This window comes from Epargyreus clarus, unplaced genomic scaffold (genome assembly GCF_041222505.1).
Source record: "Epargyreus clarus isolate Ecla_fem2 unplaced genomic scaffold, WU_Ecla_fem_2.2 ptg000032l, whole genome shotgun sequence".
Taxonomy (NCBI): domain Eukaryota; kingdom Metazoa; phylum Arthropoda; class Insecta; order Lepidoptera; family Hesperiidae; genus Epargyreus; species Epargyreus clarus.
The window spans coordinates 5,843,440-5,864,736 of NW_027332237.1; the positions used below are offsets into that span (position 1 = coordinate 5,843,440).

A 21,297-nucleotide genomic window follows, 5' to 3' on the forward strand; every position below is an offset into this window, starting at 1 on the left:
GTCCCTGTAGTTTCGGGACCAGAATAGGGCTACGGTATCCCCTGCCTGTCGTAAGAGGCGACTAAAAGGGGGCTTCCGGGGTTGTGGGTGGTAAGAGTGGTAGCTCGAACAGCCCGGACAGCGACCCCGGGAAGGACGGCGGTATGTGTGGGCGCATACCGTTGTGCACACCAGACGTTGTGGCGAGCGTCACGCTCACCTGGGCGGAGCCCGATGGGGCAACGCGCTAAGAGAACTTCAGTTGCGTTCCTCTGGAGATCCCGTAGTCCTCTACGCAGCGCCGAGGAAGGCCACCGGGGGGTTTTAGTGCGGTAAGAATCACACATAACTCCGTGCCGCTACCACGGCACAGGGTACCTTTTGAAGGTTCCCCCTCGTAAACAAAAGAAAAAAAAATGTAAAGCTACCTTCATGTTATAGAAATTCATATATTTTTCTGAAATTATGTCGACCACAATGCGACTTGTTGATTTTAATTGCAGTCTTGTAGTAAATTCGCGGCTACTTAGGATCAGTAATTCATCAATATGATCTGTAATGGGCAGGGAAATAATAACTCAATACATGTTGGCATCCCCCGGCCAATTAACTGAGTTTTTCTATCGGCTCCTATGAAATAAGAGTGATCCGGAAGTGGGCTGGTTCCGTAGGTATATTTTAACATTTATCTTTGTTTCGGTAAACCTTTTTATCAACTAGTGGTATTTTTATATGTTTGGATTCTATTCTTAATTAAGACATAAATAAAAGCGATGAAAATAATAAACACGTTTATTTAGTTACTAGCTGACCCGGCAAACTTTGTACCGCCTCAAAATCTATTAACAAATATATTTCATATAAATATAACCTATGTTACTCGTAGATAATGTAGTTTTCGAATGGTGAAAGAATTTTTAAAATCGGTCCAGTAGTTTTTGAGCCTATTCATTACATCCAAACAAACAAAGTTTTCCTCTTTATAATATTAGTGTAGATAGTGTAGATTAGACTGAGCAATATTTTTGTGGTTGCCCTAAAAGTAGGGTAATATTTTACTTGACATCTACATTCTAGGTATGATGTCTTTGTAATTGTGATAAATAAGTATAGTAATATAATATAATTGCAAAATAAAAAAAAACTTTCGAAAACATGTGTCAATTTTGTTATTATTAACGACGAAAATAACAAAAAACATCGTGGATAATTGTTTCTTCAGCTCTATATATTAAACTTTCATATATTTAGATATTTTGGTTGAATATACCAATTGACTGGAGCAGTGTGGCAAAATAGATGTGCCCCAGTTGTGAAGTTAGATAAGGTTGGAAGAACACAGATGTTACAATTTCTAGATATAAATTTATGTACAAGAGACACATCATTACGCAAACAAAAAAATATCACTTAAAATTATTTTGTGGTTTAAACCCTGTGTATTTTTTCAAAGAAAATCCAAACGGAACCCTAAAAAACTTAATAGGATGCGAATTGAAACCGCCAGGAAGTTATCTATTTGTCCACGCCCTCAATCGATGCGGTGCTTACGGAAATACATCTGTCCTACTCTATCGTACGAATTTTCGACTCTACCGTCTCTTTCTCTACCTAGTATAAATTCAATTGAAAAAAGGTCGTAACGTAATAAATAGTTCACATGATACGGCTCTTAACGATCATATAATAATGATTATAGCCTTTAATAATATTTTCTTCTTACAAAGTTGAAGTGATAATATCTTTAATAACTGCATTATAAGGAGATATTTTTATTGTAACCACTCACTGGTATTAACAGGCTCTTTGTAACGAATAAGTTAAATTTTATAATTATGATAATACTAAAAGTGCCTGCATAAATTTAAAATATTGAAATAAAATGAGTTCTGCTATTCCAGCGGAATGAAAAATCTTGTAGAGTTTTAAAAGTACAGTCCTCTCTTATTATTTACCTTCCGGCTATTTTGAAAAACACTGAAGCGATTTTGATGAGACTTACACTCAATGATAGAGGATTTTAAAGGGAATGAAATAGGCTCTTTATCACTAAATATTTTGGGAGCTTGCGGAAAATTTCTAAATGTTGCGTAAATTTAAAATCGCGCAAACGGTACTGCTACACCTATTTTTGTTAAATAACAACGGTGATAAGCGCTGTTGTGTTCTATTTTGAAGGGAGACATAATGCTCCGAGGCTTTCAATCTTAGTCCTCAGGATTTAACAGCAAGTCAGCAACGCATCTGTGGCCGATATAAGGTAGAATTATAATCTTATCTGTGGTTGATAATAAATGGCCATGGGCGGCAGAACCATGATATAATGCAGTGATAGTCTAGTGGTTAAGAAACTCGGTCTCTCGATCGAGGGGTCCGAAGTTCAAATCTTAGGCTCGCACCTCTGATTTTTCGAAATTATGTGCGTATTAGAAAATAATTATCACTTGCTAAAACGTTGAAGGAAATATCGTGAGGAAACCTGCATACATGAGAGATTTATAAAAAACAAAATCTCAAATGTATGTGAAGTCTACCCGTGTGAAGTCTACCTGTAGACCCGTACCCAGCAGTGGGACAGTAATAGGTTGATGATGAAGGCAGCAGAAGCCACTTACCATGACATGGACTCCATTCTCATTGCTACCTTCATAAAAACGCAGCCCTAATTTTGCACAGGGAAAATCGTGCAAAGCTGGTCAGTTGGTCAGTGAGTATCAACTGTCATTTCCCAAAATGATTGGCCAAAAACGAGTACTCAAAACAATAACTCATTTGGAGTAATTTGGGAAGTTAATTCGACGGTGGGCTGCAAAAAGCCAAGGTAAAAATATAGCCATTTTGTTATTTCCGTATGTAATTGCTATGCGTTGAGACGGAAGGCAGATGCGTGTGACTTTTTTTTTCAAAATTTTACGTGCACTTAGCGCGACCACTGAAACTATAGACCTCACATTCTAATCTAATAAATTAGGTACTTTTAAATTAGTGTTTCATCGTGTTAGTTTAGGAGTTAGTTGAATGTTATATTTTTTTTTCGAATTTGTAATAATTTTGCAAGTTGATTTAAAAAAAAACAAATGAATACTACACAATATTTTAAACATTGTTTTATTATTTTAATGGTAGTTGAATTATATTAAGTAGGAACCCTGTTTTGTAATAATTTTAGGTAAATAAAAAAAATAAACAAATAGAAACTTTACTGTCACCGTAGGTAAATTAAGTTAAAAACACTAAGAGTAAAAATAGATAAATATGTTGAAATTTAATAATATAACAAGCATAATATGTATTGAAATAAATCTTATTTTGTATTTAAAATAAATTTATAAGTAAATGAACGAATTCCACTCTTCATTACAATATGATACGTAAAAAAATAAAATTTATTAATTTCGATATTCAAAAGTCCAAGCTCAAAATGCAACATGCAATGTGGTTAAAGAAGGTTTTAATTTAAGGGTCTGAGGCTTTCGAAGCCCTTGAACTCTACCTTCACTTTAGGCAGTTAAAAGTAAATAAAACTATTTCTGTCCTTAACGAAAACGTCTTAATCCCATATGTTCCCAAGTTCAAAGTGCCAGTAGTATGTGCCTGCCGTCCAGTAATACCCCTATAATTGGAGGGTGCGCGCTCGGGTGCAAACGCAGATTGCCAGATAGAGCGGCCAGCGATGTGACAACTCAGTCCACTGGTGACTGATGTTCAGCTTTACTTTAATTTTTAGTAGTAAAAACGTTATAAATAAAACTTACTACTAGTCTTAATGAAAATATCTTCAACCCATGATAGTCACAGGTTTAATATGACCGTATCATATCATTCAGACTCATAAGTCTGCCAGAGCATAGAGCGGCCAGCGCTGTGACAACTCAGTCCACTGGTCACTGATGTTCAGCTTTACTTTAATTTTTAGTAGTAAAAACGTTATAAATAAAACTTACTACTGGTCTTAATGTCTTAAACCCATGATAGTCACAGATTTAATATGACCGTATCATACCACTCAGACTCCTAAGTCTGCCAGAGCATAGAGCGGCCAGCGCTGTGACAACTCAGTCCACTGGTCACTGGTGTTCAACTTTACCTCCATTTAAATTAGTTAAAATAGTTAGTAAATAAAACTTACAACTTATGTCCTTAACAAAAACGTCTTAAACTAACTAACTAACTATGGCCTAATCCTTCTCATTCTTAGAGGAGACCGCCCAGCAGTGGGACAGTAATGGGTTGATTATGACTCCAGTTATCAGTTATTCGTTCAGTATATAAACTATGTCCCTTCTTGTAACTACCAATGAACCCTACACGATTCTACTTAACCAAGCGTTTAGTACATAGCAGCATATCAGGTAAATCATCATGCATGCATGGGGTTCAAATAGGCATGTGCACCGAGAAATAGGTGCGTAATGACCGCTTCCCCTGCTTAAACACCATGACTTGTGTCGTCCGAATGTTAGACTATGGTGTATGTTACGAAAGATATTGCTTTTACTCGTATTTTATTTTTATAATATGGAGTAGCAGACGAGCATGCAGACCATCTGATGGTAAGTGGTTACTGCCGCCCATGGTCATCTGTAATCGACTCCAGATAGGATTTGATATTCGTACCAGAGGTCGGCCTCAGATGCGCCGCTACCTCTGAGGACTAAGCTGGAACGCCTCGGAAAAGTATGTCACCACACCCTTCAAACCAGAACACAGCAGCGCTTAACACTGCTGTTATAAGGCAGAAATAGGTGTGAAGGTGGTGCCGCCGGAGTCGAACCACAAAGGGTTCTAACAGCTTTTATATACTACAAGTAAGTGGTTAGTTTTGCATTTATTAAGTTTCAGCAATTCATTAAGAGATGGCAGTATACGATCCTGAATCACGCTATCGAAGTTTTCTCAATATCTTGTAATACGAGTATATATTTAGGTAACCTCCGATTGTGGGATGATCCCTCCCCAGGAGGCGGTAGGTCTCTCTTTGCTAAAAAGTAATAGAAACGTAAGATTTGCTATCACAAATGTTTTGAAGGTGGTAAAACCATTCGTGGTTCTGCTAGAGAGGCACCAAACTTATTTCCGTCTAATCACATTGGTGCTATTTTGTTATGGTTTGAAACGTGAGATGATTATACGAGGCTTTCTAACTTAGTCTTCAGGAGTAGAAAATACTTAAAAAATAGAAAATATTGCATCTCGTCGATAACTTAGCTATAGATGTAAGGCTCTACAAATAGCTCTACCAGTCAACATATCGCACCTGTAATATTCACAAGAGAAGCGATTTCTAAAACGCTATATCTTCTAAATCGGGCCACAGACGTCACAGACAGACAGACGTATCCTCCCATGACCAGCACGCTTCGCTATAGTTATGGCTGCAGGAAAACTCTAGCAATGATAATATCTCTACTGAGTGGTGACTAAAAATGTAGTTAAACTCGAACTCAGAAATTATAACTAGTTTTTGCATTCACGACAATATATGATTAAGGTATTTGATGGTAGAGCTCCTTGTGGTTTGATTTTGGGGCTACCACCGACACAACTTTTGCTGCCTACTAACAGCAGTGTTAAGCGCTGCTGTGTTCTGATTTGAAGGGTGTGATAAAGTAGAGCTACTTATCCGAGGCGTTTCAGCTTATTCCTCAGGTGTAGCAGGTGTAGTCTCTGTGGTCGATCTGGTTGGGATTCTTATCTCAGGTTGGTCACAGATACCCATGGGCGGTAGTAGCCAGTTAGCTACCTGCAGGTGAACAGCATGCTCGTCTGCTATGCTAAGTTATAAAAAAAAGTTTTGATCTTTTTTATACATGCGATGTCGTGCTGGGTTCTTCACTCACCTTTTCCGGTTGCTAACATTTAATACCTAATTATTTTTAGATGTATTATGTCATTAGGTAGGTAATATTTTAATTATATTTTCTTAGATCTTAAACGTTTTTATCTTTTTAAACGACTTTTTAGCTAAATCTAACACAATGTTTGACACTACATTACCTTACTTAGTAGTTAAATACAAACAATAATTTAAGCATTTAAAAGTAAGTAAATAATAGATTCAATAAATTAATTAGACGATATTATTGAAAAAGTATATTAGTCTTAACTTAATTTAGGTGCAATATCTCTAATACACAATACTTATGATTGAAAGTATGAATAAAATGATTCAATTAACATTTACGTAAAATAGCCACCAATAACCATTGTAATGGTTATTAAAATACCTGTGATTCCGTAGATAAATGGCAATTTTATGAAACGAATCAAATAACTCCCCAGGCATGTATAATGTAATTGTTTTAATTGCTCAACCGAGGACAAAGCAATCGTAATAAATCCGTTACCCAGCAGTAGCTAGAACAGGATTCAGAGTCATGACATAAATTCCTACGGTCCCCTAAAATAAATTCGCTTAATGCCCTTCGCTGATAGAAAACGTTTAGATATACTATGCTGTACCTACGGGTATTAAATTTTATAAACGGCTTTTATCTTCCCGCCCAGATGCTCTGAAAGCTCACTTACAAACACCAAAAACGGTCGTTCAATTCTTAAACCGTTGTAAGAAGACTCACTTTAGCGTGTAGCGAGTGAAAAATTCAATTATAGATAACGACCAGTTTATCAAGACCTGTGCTTTGCATACAAACGTCTCTTGGAACGTCTGTTTTGTTTGGCACAGGAGGGAGGTAATAGCTCAGCAAACTGGTTGCACTAGTAGGTACGGGGCAAGTGTGAACTGTGTGAAGAAGCTAAGAGGTGTATCGGTCCCCACCGTGCCGTGCCGTGGTGGGCGGAGTTTGCCGCGACACGCTCCTAACCGTTACAAGCGATCCGCGCTTCGAGCTTACGCGTCGCGTCACGGAACCGATTCGAATTTCGAATGCGTTACCGAGATTGAATTTCGAATTCGTTACCGAAATTGAATTTCGAATGTTTAGTTTTTAAAATTGTTTTAAAAGTGCTGAGGTTTGAATTAGTGTTGGACTCGGACTGTTTGAGTGACTGTATTCAGATAATGGTTTTTAGTTTGGTCCAGTAATTTCTGCGCTGTTTGTGGTAAGTTTTATTATTTATGTTTTTTACTTAAAATATTTGGTATGTTTTTATATCTACGGTTTCTTTATAATAGAGCATTTGTTAACATTACTTAAAATATAATTTACGTACCCACTTTTTATATTCAAATATTAAAGCAACGGCCTTAAAGCTTGAATATCTACCAAATTAGCATATAAAATATGTATTTTAATCTTAAGCATTTAATTTTATTTTTACTAAAATTAATAACTTAATAATATTTTAAAAACAGCGCGCGAAGGGACCAACCTACAGACAAAAATTCTAATAAGTTTTCTCGTAGTAGCGAGTATCGAATTGGTATAATTGATAATAAATTTAAATATTCAAAAATATTCGACGCATAAATTCATATTTTCTATCATTTAATTATATGTGTAGAGTATGAGATAAAATCTTCAGCGCTCATCCCTATCTCTACCAACGTAAAGTGCGATAAGAAAAGACATCAACGCGAGCTTCAAACTCTACACGACTTACCGGAAAACCGTTTAGCACATTACCTATTGTAATCACCTAATTTACATTTAACTATAGGTATATATAAGTTGTAACCTAACTTTATCTACATTTAAATATATAGATGAGATTTAACTTAAGCTAGTTAAGTTGTTATATTTTGTGCATATGTACATTGTATATAAATTTATAGGTTGATTTCTTATACCATTCTTTGTCTATAGAATTTTTTTAAATAATATAATTAAAGTGTTTTCAAAATATCAAAATAAATAAAGAATTAATTATTTAAACAAGTTATTATGTATAAAGTTTTTTTTAATAATTAAAAATACCCCCAAATTAATAAACTAATAAAACTTTAACCCAGTGGTCTAAAAACATGAAATTTTGCACAGGAGTTGCTTAAATAAGTATGAAAGGATTTTTGATTATTACTCCCTTACGTGAGCTTAATACCTAGGGCAAGAAAGTTTATTTCCTTATCAAGTTAAAGTACTACTCATTTTTTATTTAAATTTTAATAGAACTGTTTTTAGTTTAACCGTAATAGCAATACCTATATGACAATAGTGTAAATAGTATCTTATTTTTAAAGTCTGGTAAAGCAGGTAAACGAGCATGTAGTCTATCCGGTGGTAAGTGATCCCATCCCAGATAGGATGGATATCTTACCTTGCTTGGGTCTTAACTGTAGGGTGAGCCACATTTCAGAAAGCTCTTCTGTATGCCACTCCTGAGACCAGAGCACAGCAGTACTTAACACAAGAGTTATAAGGCAGAAAAGTAGGTGTGAGTTTGGAGTGGATTCACAAATATTTTAATAACCTTTAAGTATTAGACACATCTGCGGCTATTAATAATCTTTCAATAAACTCCGTCAATCAGGTATTTCCAGTAGTAATTTTTATTTTTATAATTTCTGGATTTTAGGTTTAAAAATTGACTTTTCATTTGTTTATAAGTAATGTAAGTTGATATGTCGTATTACTTGAAAGGGTTACGTTTTACGGAAATACATTTTGTTACATTTTATATCTTGAAACATATTACGTGTTAAGTTATATAAATATAGAAGATGAAGTATGAAATAGGTACTTTTCTGCTATTATTCGAGCGCGGTGTCCATACAAAGTGTGGTAGAACAATTATAATTATCTCTTCAAGCTCAGCTTTCCATTGTAATGACTTCCAGTTTACACTTCTTATTGCAAGGACGTAAGGTTTAGTTTTTTACGTCTATTATTTAGACGTATGGCGCAAGACATAGGACGCAGAAAGATTGTTAACAAAAGCTTGTAAAAAAATGTTAACGTTTTGTAAAAAGTTGTAAGTGGACGAACTAGTCTGTAATGTTCACATTTTTTTGAAAAAATAAATTTTAATAAAACTTTAACCTTAATTTTTTTTTTTTTTGCGCCCAGATGTAGGTGGAAAAAGGGCTGACCCTCTACGGAGAGGGAGGAGTAAAAAATGCATCCAAGCACTTACAGGCCGCGACGGCCGGTGCCTGCGTCGTGTGGGGCTGAATGAAAGGTCCTCCTGAAGGGAGGACCATCCCACTAAAAACTCCTTAATAGGCATTCGTCCGAGGGGACCGTACAGCCGACATCGGATAGCGACCTCTCGTTGTGGAACGAGAGGCGCTAGCGGCGCTCCCTAGAGAGCGACCGCTGGATAGATGACACTGAAGGTGTCAACGTATCATGAATAAGACTAGAATCGTCGGGAAGACGATTCTCTATGGAGAGTTGAACGCCCCTGTGGGCGGCCAGAAGATTCTCCACATCCGTGGAGAGTTTGTTAGGAGCGTCGGTCAAGATATTTCTTGGCCGACGGCAGTTGTGACGGGTAGGAAGAGGGGCAGCATAGTCCGCTGCACCCTTGATAAGTGGGTTGGAATGATTTTCTGAGCGGTCGAAGATAACCTTAAATATGAACGCCTTCACCTATTACATGATGTATCTACAACTAAAAGGTATCTCTTATAGTTCTATGTCAGTAATTACTGCCATTTTAATTCGTATGTATTGGGATAGTCTTTAATGAAGTATTTTTAATTATTTTAATCCCAGAGTACTTAGTGTATAGACAAGTAGGCGCGAGGATGAGTGTATAAATAACCCAATGTATGCTCGGCCTCGCTACAGCGCTTGTCTATCCTCCGCGAGGCAGTTTTTTCAGCGCGAATCAAAAACGGTAGAACCCTTTGTGGGTCGACTCCGGTGGCACCACCGCCACACCTATTTCTACCTAATAACAACAGTGTTAGGCGCTGCTGTGTTCCGGTTTGAAGGGTGTGGTAGGGGAGACAGACTTTTCCGAGGCGTTCCAGCTTAGTCCTCAGGGGTAGCGGCGCATCTGTCGCCGACCTCAGGTAGCAATATCTAATCCTATCTGGGGTTGATTACAGATGGCCATGTACGACAATAGCCACTTACCATCAGGTGGACTGCATGCTCGTCTGCTACTCTTATATTATAAAAAAATACTTGTCAGTCCTCGGGCGCGGCGTCTACATACACGCCATCGTTTAGCAAATTACTCCGCCAATTGTTTACGAGTATTTAAATATTGTATAAGATTATCGCTTCGACATGATAAGATCAATTAAAAAAGGTACTAGATTTTATTGGATCCTTAAAAAAATATCACAGAATTTTTTAATCCTATCAAATCTAAATCTACAAATACGAGTATATTATTGTTTCATGGTTCCTATTACTGCGTAATGTAAAGATTAAAAAGAAGATTTAAAGATTTATTTCAAGCAAAAACAGTTTTACAAATGATATTGTCGTAAACAGCGGCAATAGTATGAACTGTGTCGCCACTATTTACGCCCACCTCGGAACATAGAAATAAAATTAAAGAATATTAATGGTTAATTACAAAAACAATTACAAAAATACAATTACATGCATCTTAAATCTATGGCAAATTTCAACGCAGATGTGGTGTACGTGTGCTTTGTAAAATGTAACAAACAGTTATATTTTTATGTAAAATTTTATATTGCATCGGCTACGCTTATGCTTTGCACCAAACAAATATTATAACGCCAGTTCTTTTATCAAGCCGCGCTTTTAATTCGAGCTAGATTCGAATTACCGCTGTTTGCATGTGTCCGTCGACTTTTCCCACGTGATTTTACCGCGTCGAGCCAGGAAAAATTTCAGAACAACACGCTTAGACCATAAGGATGTATCTACGAAGCACTACACTGGAAAATACCTCCTATGCCGAACAACACACGCTCATTTTTGTGTATTTAAATAATTGGCCAAGTACGAGCCGTACTCGCACATGGATGCTTCCGTAACACTAAACGTTCATTATTTTTTACTTTGTGGTAATTATTTCCATTCTATATTTTCTTGCTTACAGTATTTAGTCGTACGAATTATATATAAATGCAAGTAAAGCCTTGTAATTTATATTATTATTGGAATATTAGTATATTAGTATTCGAAGTTCTGTATATTACTGATGTGTGATGCACACTATGTGCGTTGACAACGTATTATAATATGTGAATATAGATGGCGTTAATAGTAACATCTGGGCGTTGATTTCTTGTATTTGGACCTCCTTTTATATATTCAACTTTTTTATTTTTAGTATTTGTTGTTATAGCGGCTAACGTTATGTATAAATTGTAAATTCAAGTGTCTATATATTATGGTTTAAGAAATAGAACCCTGTGACTGACGGACAGGCGGTCAGACGGACAAACAGCAGCTTAGTAATAAGTTTCCGTTTTCACCCATTGGGTACGGAACCCTAAAAAGGCTGTCAAGTTACGGAAATAAGTAGCTCGAATTATGTCGTCTGAATGTTCAACAAATTCCCTCGAACGTTTTCGTTTACGTTTCGGAGGGTTACAAGTTTTTAAAAATAAAATTCGTGCGATCGGAATATAACTCTTATTCTTGAAACACCATAATATTGCACGCCAACTAACCTTTCCTTAGGCGTGTCATTTTAAAGCTAAAATTATTTTTGTGATTTATTCACGCTGGCATAATGGTATGCGGTATTACTCTAGTCGCACATTTTTGTTTATAATAAATTAAATTTAATTGAGATAAGAGGAAAGTAATGGGTCGGTCAAGTACCGTGTTGGTTTGTAAAAAGCTGGGTTATTGGACTCCAAGGCTAGTTGCTAACTGATTGTATTGTTTCATGGTGTTAGGTCGTGACGCTGATATTTCCAAAAAATAAAAGCATAATAGTGAATAAGAAATGAAATTGTCAGGTTGAGTTGAAGGTGGTAGAAGCCTCTGTGGTTCGACTCCGGCGGCACCACCGCCACACCTATTTCTGTCTAATGCCAGCAGTGTTAAGCGCTGCTGTGTTCTGGTTTGAAGAGTGTGGAGACTTTTTCGAGTCGTTCCAGCTTAGTCCTTAGGAGTAACGTTGCATCTGAAGCCGACTTTAGTTAGGCATCTAATCCTATCTGGGGTGGACAGACGTCCATGGGCGCCAGTAGCCACTTACCATCAGATGGACTGCATGCTCGTCTGCTACTCCTATGTTATAAAAAAATGTAACATCACCAATGCAAACTAGAAACATTATTTTTAGTATCTAAAATCATAGGTACGTAGTTAAAGAAGAATACAAATACGGTTTATAAATAAAATTGACATACTTATCACACATATGAGGTTGTTGCAAATTTCTTTACATATTTCATCATCATCAACCCATTACTGTCCCACTGCTGGGCACGGGTCTCCTCTTTGAATGAGAAGGATTAGGCCATAGTCCACCGCGCTGGCCAAGTGCGTATTGGTAGACTTCACATACCTTTGAGATATTATTCTTATAAATCTCTCAGGTATGCAGGTTTTCTCACCATGTTTTCCTTCACCGTTTAGCAAGTGATAATTAATTTCTAATACGCACATAATTTAATTTCGAAAAATCAGAGGTGCGTGCCTGGGATTTGAACCTCGGACCGCTCGATCGAGAGGCCGAGTTTCTTAACCACTGGGCTATCACTGCCTTATAATGAATATAGATACGTGAATATAGATACGATGAAGTTTATAAATAAAATTGACATACTTATCAAACATATGAGGTTTTTGCAAATTTCTTTGCATATGTATAAAAGCGTAATGTCATAGATTGGACGCCATAGACTTTTTTAGCTGTATCAAAAAACAGAATTACCTCATTATCCTTATTATAAGATATAGATGTATAAAGGCGTGGTTATTTAATGACTGGTTTTCAGGGCGTGGGTAAATTGGTCATTCGACCAATTTGTATCTCGTTTGCTATTAAATATTATGGGTGATAAGTAATGGCCAAAACGTAATGGAAATCGGCGGTTTGCGTAAGATTCTGAATGTCTATTGAACTTATATTTTTTATTGGTTGGTTTGATTTTAATACTAGTTTTAGGGTGTGGTGCTGTTCATTTTCCTATTTAATGAAAACATTTTATGTAATTTGTAAGCACTTTAGAATATATACAAAATAGAAAATCACTCTAAGAAGTCCTGTCTGAATGGTCAGAGTTCTTTCTGTGCTGTATTGCAAGATGAACAAAGTTAATTACAGAAATGTTATAAAAACCCAACTACTTAATAATGTAGCCTATGTCACTCCTTATATATAAAAATAAAAGTTTAAAAATAAATGCTTGCTAGTTTTGCTATTCCCGCAAAATTCTTTAAATGTGGACATTGTTTCACTTCAAAAATTAATGAATGTTTCCTTTCAGTGAACACTATCCAGGATTGAGGGTACTGTCTCTCTACGTAGCGATAAAAATTCACTTGTGCCAATACTGAACGCTAACAAAATAATAAAAAGTTTATAGATTAAATAATTATAGTTAAAAACTAAAAACCACGCTAAAATCGCACAAGGAAATTCGTTAATCCTGATTATCTCGAGGAGAATGGGACAAAATTATTAAAATTGTATATTGTCGTCGGTTCTTGATAAGTGTTCAAAACTTTAAATTATTTGGACATTTCATACATACGAGTACATACAAGTCAAGCTAATAAAAGCATAGTTATTAAACTTTTGCCGTATCATTTATGAAGGTGGTAGAACTCTTTGTGATTCGACTACGGCGGCACCACCTATTTCTGCCTTATAACAGCAGTGTTAAGCGCTGCTGTGTTCTGGTTTACAGATGTCCATGGGCGGCAGTAGCCACTTACAATCAGGTGGACTGCATGCTCGTATGCTACTCCATATTATAAAAAAAAGTTTAAATTTATTGTTTATAAATAACTAAATTTCAAGGTTAAAAAAAAATATATTAATTACTAAGCTCTAAATATGCCCTAATTTATAAACCATAATTTAATTACTGACGGAATAATTTTAAATAGTACGTATTAACAAACACAGTAAGTTATCTTGATTTTAAACTTAACCAAAATAAGTTTACGACAAATTTACTTTATCAGTTAACTCCGTTAAACATAACTTTTCTTTTACGACCTCCGAGTTGAAAAATTGAAATAAAATGTTTTAAAAATTTTTTTTTTACTATTTTATGGCACAGTTCTTCTTTAAACCCTATTACGTTTTTTAAATATACAAGTATTTGATATATAATTTTGAATAATTATTAAAAAATTAAAAGTCTGACTATCTAAATATATATAACTCAAAGGTGACTGACTGGCGTAGTGATCTATCAACGTACAGCCCAAATCACTGGACGGATCGGGCTGAAATTTGGCATGCAGGTAGATGTTATGACGTAGGCATCCGCTAAGGAAGGATTTTTATCAATTCTACCCCCAAAGGGATAAAATAGGGGATGAAAATATTACTTCGTAATGCGAGAGAAGCCGCGGGCCAGCTCGTTTAAACATATAGCTTATGTCACTCCAACAATTAAGACAAATCCGAAGACGAAGACGACACCTCATCCGGCCATTTGGGCTTTAGGGCGTACCAAAAATACGCACAAGGTCCTTCGTATAGAAAGAAGTATGTAGCTAGAAGCTATTTAGCTTCTTACATATAACATCAACCCATTACTGTCCCACTGCTGGTCACGGGTCTCCTCTCATAATGAGAAGGAACGGCTGACAATTCTGTCAGCCGTTTAAGTCATTTAATGGCTTCCTTCAATTACAAGGCGGTGAGAATGTTAAATAGCGATATCTATTTGTTTTGGGTCTGGGTGTTTAGATATGTGTTAGTGTGTGCGTAACATCCACTTGGAGCCCAAGCAAATTACGTATAGCAGTCCTAAGAGGATCGCTGACGCTACCAACACGTGTATTGGCGAGTCACCGACTTTAGACCTAGATTTATTGCAGATTAGCAATTTAGCAATTACCAATTAATGTTTTCTTTAAACATTGTAACACTAAAATGTGTATTCTTAATCTAACTTCGATATGAATCACTAGGCTTAGTTAGATATAAGAGTTTTATTGTAATTTTAGTATAATTAAATTAGTTCTAAAGTAAATCTGGCTTTTGTTGGAGCCTCCGAGAGCAGCAAACGTAATTAGCATGACTTAAGTGCGTAGAGTTTGTTAACTGCTTTTTAGCATTTTCATACTTTTCTAAAATATTAAAACTTAACACCTATCAATCAAATTCGGCTATAAAAAGCAATGGTTCCCGAAACACGCTCGCTCGCGTGTCTCCCAAACAACTGTATAATGAGATGTTGATGAGAGCTCCGCACTTTTACACCCAATTTTCGCACCTCTACTCACTTCGCCCTGTAATTCGACGTAATTAGCATTCTATAACGATACCCGCTAACTCGTTCGAACCAAATTGAATTGGACGTCCTTGTCTGTCCTACCGGAAAATGGGTAAGTGCGAACGGGAGCGGCAATCGGAAAATGTCATGGTTAGCGCTTACCACACGTGATTGCGTGTAATTTCGGCTGTTTTACTGTGATTTAGCTCTTAATTCAGAGGGATAGGGGACTACTGGCGTTCGAAACGTGTTGAAATAAAATGGGTGTGAAGTTGCACAGATTTCGCTCGCGGCCGTCGGCTGCATGTCAAATGCCAGGATATCGTGTTAATTTGAGTAAATGAGGAACAGAAGAGGTGTTAAAATGGGGTATTTGAGGGACTTAGCTTCAGGCAATGGGGGTGAGTGGAATTAATGAGGAGTGACGTCATCACAGCTGCTTCGGGATGTTTCCGTAAACGTCGGCTCAATTACAAACAAATACAGGTATTACGGGCGTTGTTGCGATTAACGTGCCGCGGGATGTTGTTTAGTTACAGGATGTGTTACTTAAAATTGACCGGATTATAACGTAGGTAATTGTGTTTTAACAAGATGTTGATAGCCTGTATACCGTGCTAGAAGAATGTATTCCAAATCCCTGAATGTATCCAAAATCATGAGATATGTAACAAATTAATTTAACGGTAAATTTAATTTATTAATAAAACTTAATGAAATATATATTTCAATTAATTTATTTAAATAATATTGATGGAATACTTTTGAGTCTTGTATCTAAACAAATTGTTGTTTATAGATCAGTACTGCCCGAAACTCCATAACATGACTTCAATGGATTTAGATTACTTTAATTTTATCGTTTTTATCATTTCAATAAAATACTATTCTATAATATTTTAAAACAAAAAAGACAGTTATCCATGAATAATTGAGCTATTAATCTATATGTATAAGTCAAGTCATATTTTTGTTGTTTACTGGTATTACCGAACATTTATATATTCATAGATGCACTGGCGATGCGCAGTCAATATGATAGTTAATTAGTCAAGTAAATTCCAGTTCCGATAGGAAAAAATAAAAAAATGTAAAGTAAAAAAACGTCCCAGAAAACGTAAAATGTTAAAGTATACAATCAACAAGTGTACTAATTAAACGTTTAGCGTAATGCATTGTAATTAACGATGTAAGTTGATTGGCTCGCATACATTACCTCTTAAGTAGGAGTATTCTGTCATCTCGTTTAAGAGACATTTCAATGGAACTGCAACAAAAAATAATACCAAACATAAATGAGTATGACGTTAATAGTAAATGCAGTTGAGTTATAGTTAGTTTTTGTGTTATTTAGTAAAAGGGCGTGTATCTAATGTGACCATACGTGCATTCTGGGCGGGACAGTATCTCAGGGTGTCTAGCTGTTTCCAGTGAAGGTAAATATCCCGTTTTTGGATATACCTACGTAGTTCAATTTCTGGCTATTAGGTCGTATATATATCTAAGGACATTGAACAAACAGTCTCGGCCTCTGGATCGAAAGTCCGAGGTTCAAATCCCCGGGCACACACCTCTGATTTTTCAAAATATTATGGGCGTGTTCGAAATTAATTATCGCTTGTTTAAAACGGCGACGGAAAACATCGTGAGGTGCATACCTGAGAAACCTAAAAAAGTAGTTTTCAAAGGTATGTGAAGTTACCATTACGCACTTGGCCAGCGCGGTGGAGTATGGCCTAATCCTTCTCATTCAAAGAGGAGACCCGTGCCCAGCAGTGGGACAGTAATGGGTTGAAGATGATTACTATAAATATTTTACCATATTCAAATATCTTTCTACTTGAAATCAGTCACAAAACCTATTAATCCAAATGGCGAAGTTAGAACGCCAACGCCTCTACGCTTATTTCTAATCGCTCCAGTGCTTTTCTAAATTACGTCTGACAAAACAAAAGACTTAAAATATAGCCTTTTGCGATAGTTCAGTCTTATCTGTGATATATTAAGCAGGAAACAATTATAAACAGTATTTCGCACTTAAATTTAATTTAATTTTATGCTATTTATTTCGTATAGTATTTGTTTAAAATATTTTAGACGAAATATTAACAATATTTCCATAAAATTAAGATTAATAATTGGCCAAGTGCAGGTCGAACTCATACACGGAGGGTTCCGTAGCACCTTTTTCATATTTTTTGTTTTTAGTATTTGTTATTATAGCAGCTATTGAAGTACCGAAGAACTGTGTACCTTTTACAGTTCCATAGATAAAGCGAAAAACGTCGAAATAGCGGTTTTTTTTAGTATTCGTTGTTATAGCAGCCACCCTTACACCTACTCTGTAAAAAAATCAAGTGTGTTTCTATTACGGTTCAGGAGATAGAGCCCCGTGACAGACGGACAGACAGCGGAGTCTAAGTAATAGGGCTCCGTTTTTACCAATTGGATACGGAACCCTAGAAACGGAATTATTTAGCGACTAGATAAGCTATAAGTAGATATAATAAAACTACTTGATTCTGGATACGCCATTTTGCGTAATAAATTATAATAATAAGGTGTTTTAAACCAGAAATATGAAGTTAAGTTGAGTGAAGTTTGCAGTACATTAATTTCAATAATTATATAGTTTTGTATCTAATTAGCATCGTAATGCGAAGGAGTGCGTATTTTTACATTATAAAATCGCAATAAATTTGCATTATAAACCTGCAAATAAGCGTGAAGTCAATAAAATTCACAGCTCTACAATGTTGTTTTTATGTAGAACCTACGTGGGGTTCGGATGGGTTAGTCAGTTTAACTGTAATTACTTTAGGGTTACCCATGGATTCTTCTTCAAAACATAGGCTCATCCAGTCTACCATGATGGTCCAGTTTACATTGATTTTTTTTAATATTGACGTAGCAAACGAGCTGGCTGTCTACCTGATGGTAAGTGGTTACAGCCGCCCATTGACGTCGGTAATCAATCCCAGATAAGATTACGTTGTTATCCCTGAGAATTAAGTTGGAATGCGTCGGATAAGTAAGTCTTCCTTACCACACCCTTCAAACCGGAACGTAACAGCGTTTAACATTGCTGTTATTAGGCAAAGGTATAGCGGTGGTGTCTTCAGAGTCGAAGCACAGAGAGTTCTACCACCTTCAAAATGAATCAAAATAGAATGAAGTAGATAATTATTGTTTTTTACATAAGTTGCTCCTATCGAAATTTGTAAATAATATTACTCGTACATAGAAGAGTCGTTTCGTCAGATACCTTGTCATCCTTAAGGCAAACTAGGTACCAATCACGGAAGGCCTTAGGTCAATTTAAAGTAAAAGAAAATAGGAGGTATTTGTGTATGCTTTGTGTTTGTTTGTAAGGTGGTAGAACCCTTTGTGATCGGACTCCGGCGACACCACCGCCACACCTATTTCTACCTAATAACAGCAGTATTAGGTGCTGCTGTCTTTGTTTTGAAGGGTGTGGTAAGGGAGACATACCGTTCCGAGGCGTTCCAGCTTAGTCCTCACTTGTAGCGGCGCATCTGTGGTGAACCTCCGGTAGGAATATCTAATCCTATCTGGGGTTGATTACAGATGTCCATAGGCGGCAGTAGCCACTTACCATCAGGTGGACTGCATGCTCGTCTGCTACTCCTATATTATAAAAAAAGTGAATAGGGGATATTTGTGTATGCTTTCGAAATACAACCCCATAGAGTTACACCATCTCAGAAAGATCATCGATAATAGTCGTATAGTCTTTTGCAAGATGGTTATGACCTCTCTATATTTTTATTGTGGTTGAAATATTGACGTCTATACAATGAAAAGGAACCATACAGCATCATAAAGCGATCGTAAACACAGTCATTAACACTGCATTATTCAATAACGGACATGTTTAGTTATTTCCCGTACAAAGTTTCACGTAACAAAGTTTAGTCCTCTATTGGATAATAAGGAAGTAAATTTAACTAAAACTTAGTAATTAAAGTAAAATGATTATCACCTCTACATCATAATTACAATGACTTAGGTTAGTTGAAGAATCCTTTGTGGTTCGACCGGAGAAAGTACAGCCAAACCTATTATTGCCTTTTTTGTTTACGAGGGGGATTCTTCAAAAGGTACCCGGTGCCGTGGGAGCGACGCCGTGTTATATGGTATTCTTGTATGGCCGTCCTCGGCGCTGCGCGGAGATCTCCGGGATATCCAAAGGAACGCAACCGGAGTCCTCGTAGCGCGCTACCTACTGCCTAATAACAGCAGTGTTAAGCGCTGTTGTGTTCTGGTTTAATGGGTGTGGTAAGGGAGACATACTCATTTAAGGAGTTCAAACTTAGTCGTCATGGGTGGGCATGTGTGGCCGATCTCAGGTAGGATTAATCCTATCTGGGATAGTTTACAGATATCCATGGGCGGCTATAGTCACTTACCATCAGGATTGCATGCTCATTTTCTTCTTTAATTACATACTAGCACCCGGCAAACTTTGTACCGCTTCAAAATCTATTTATCAAATATATCCTATGTTACTCGTGGATAATGAAGCTTTCGAATGGTGAAAGAATTTTTAAAATCGGTCCAGTAGTTTTTGAGCCTATTCATTACAAACAAACATACAAACAAAGTTTTTCTCTTTATAATATTAGTGTAGAAACTCCCTTGTTCGTCCTCAACGGACATAAATAAGTAAATTCAAGAACCTAATCATAAAAATATTCTAAATTCCCCTAAAAACCTTGACTATTTTAATAATCGTGTTGCCTTAACCATTCGAGTGACCACAAATACATGTAGATTTGTGCGAATGCATTAAAATTTTAAGCTTTAGCAAGTATCAGGATATTTCATGCGGCACGAAAATGCAAATGACTTTTTTGATGTCAACCTAAATAATGAGAGCTTTTTGCAAGCTTTCGAGCCACTCATGCGCTTAATTAGGACTTTATAATCTGAGTTACAAGCGTAATGTGGTTTAGATTAGTGGGTTGGATATTTTATTTCTTATTTGTCCATACGATGAGTGGTATGATAGATTGTCTTCTTCGTATAATTTGAATGACATAAACACAATTGAACTTTAATAAATAAATGAATATAAAATATTAACTTATTACTGCAAAAGATAGATCAGCGAAGAAGGTCACTTAATGTGAGTTTTTACGTCTTTACAAAAATTACTGTTTTAGTATTTGTTTGTAAATGTATGGGACATTTCGAATCAGTTCTGATACAGTCCGCTAGGGGCGCTGATTGGAAATGTATGGGCAAATACGTAAACAAATACAAAAACAGTCATTTTTGTAAAAAGGTAAAAACTCATACTAAAGGTTCAGTTCAGTAAAGAACACAACCTCCAAAGTGGTACTATTTTTGATAGGGGTAGTTTAACAATTTCAACAAAACGGTGAAAAAATAATGTCAACCTCGCCGACCGACCACGACTTTACTTGTCAAAAATAAAAAAAACACAAGACTTTTTTGTTATATTTTTTTACTTAAATACCGCATTGATATAATAACTGTTTCATATTATACATTTAGTAAAAACCCGTTATTTCAACATTACAAACAGACAGTACATGTTTTTATGGCATAGATTGCGAGGATTGCGTATATTCTTTCGACATCCGTGATAAAACGTAAGATCCCTTCCAGATTTTCACTTCACTTGATTTGCATACCACTTTTTGTCAGCACTAAACTATTTCCCGCATACCACCCTGCATACCTAGGATCCAGTCTAACGACATTGTCATTAAGGAACACGGTCTGTGAGAAAATTTTCAATCTAAGTAACTCAGTTACCCGCACCTTACGTTATTAGTTTTTTCTCGCAATCTCTAAATTACTCTAAATGAATAAATTTCCCGCGTTCCTGCATAGCCCTATCTGATGATGGGACGTAAAAACTGTTGATACTAGAAACTCGTAATGATTCAATTTTTATTTTAAACTAGGCATGCCTGTAAACTGTACGCGCATACCATTTTCAAAGTGGAACCCACTGAGGTTCAACTCCGGCGGCTGCAACCGCCACACCTATTTCTGCCAAATAAAAGCAGTAAACGCTG

At 36.2% G+C, this 21,297-nt stretch overlaps 1 protein-coding gene across 1 annotated transcript in view; it reads left to right on the forward strand.

The window, feature by feature from the left end:
- Positions 1-6,822: 6,822 nt before the first annotated feature.
- Poxn (paired box pox-neuro) overlaps positions 6,823-21,297 on the forward strand; it is an 84,678-nt gene continuing 70,203 nt past the window's right edge. Inside the window, exon 1 of the mRNA XM_073090318.1 lies at positions 6,823-7,041. The gene's annotated coding sequence lies outside the window, so the exon portion shown is untranslated. The remainder of the gene's footprint in view (positions 7,042-21,297) is intronic.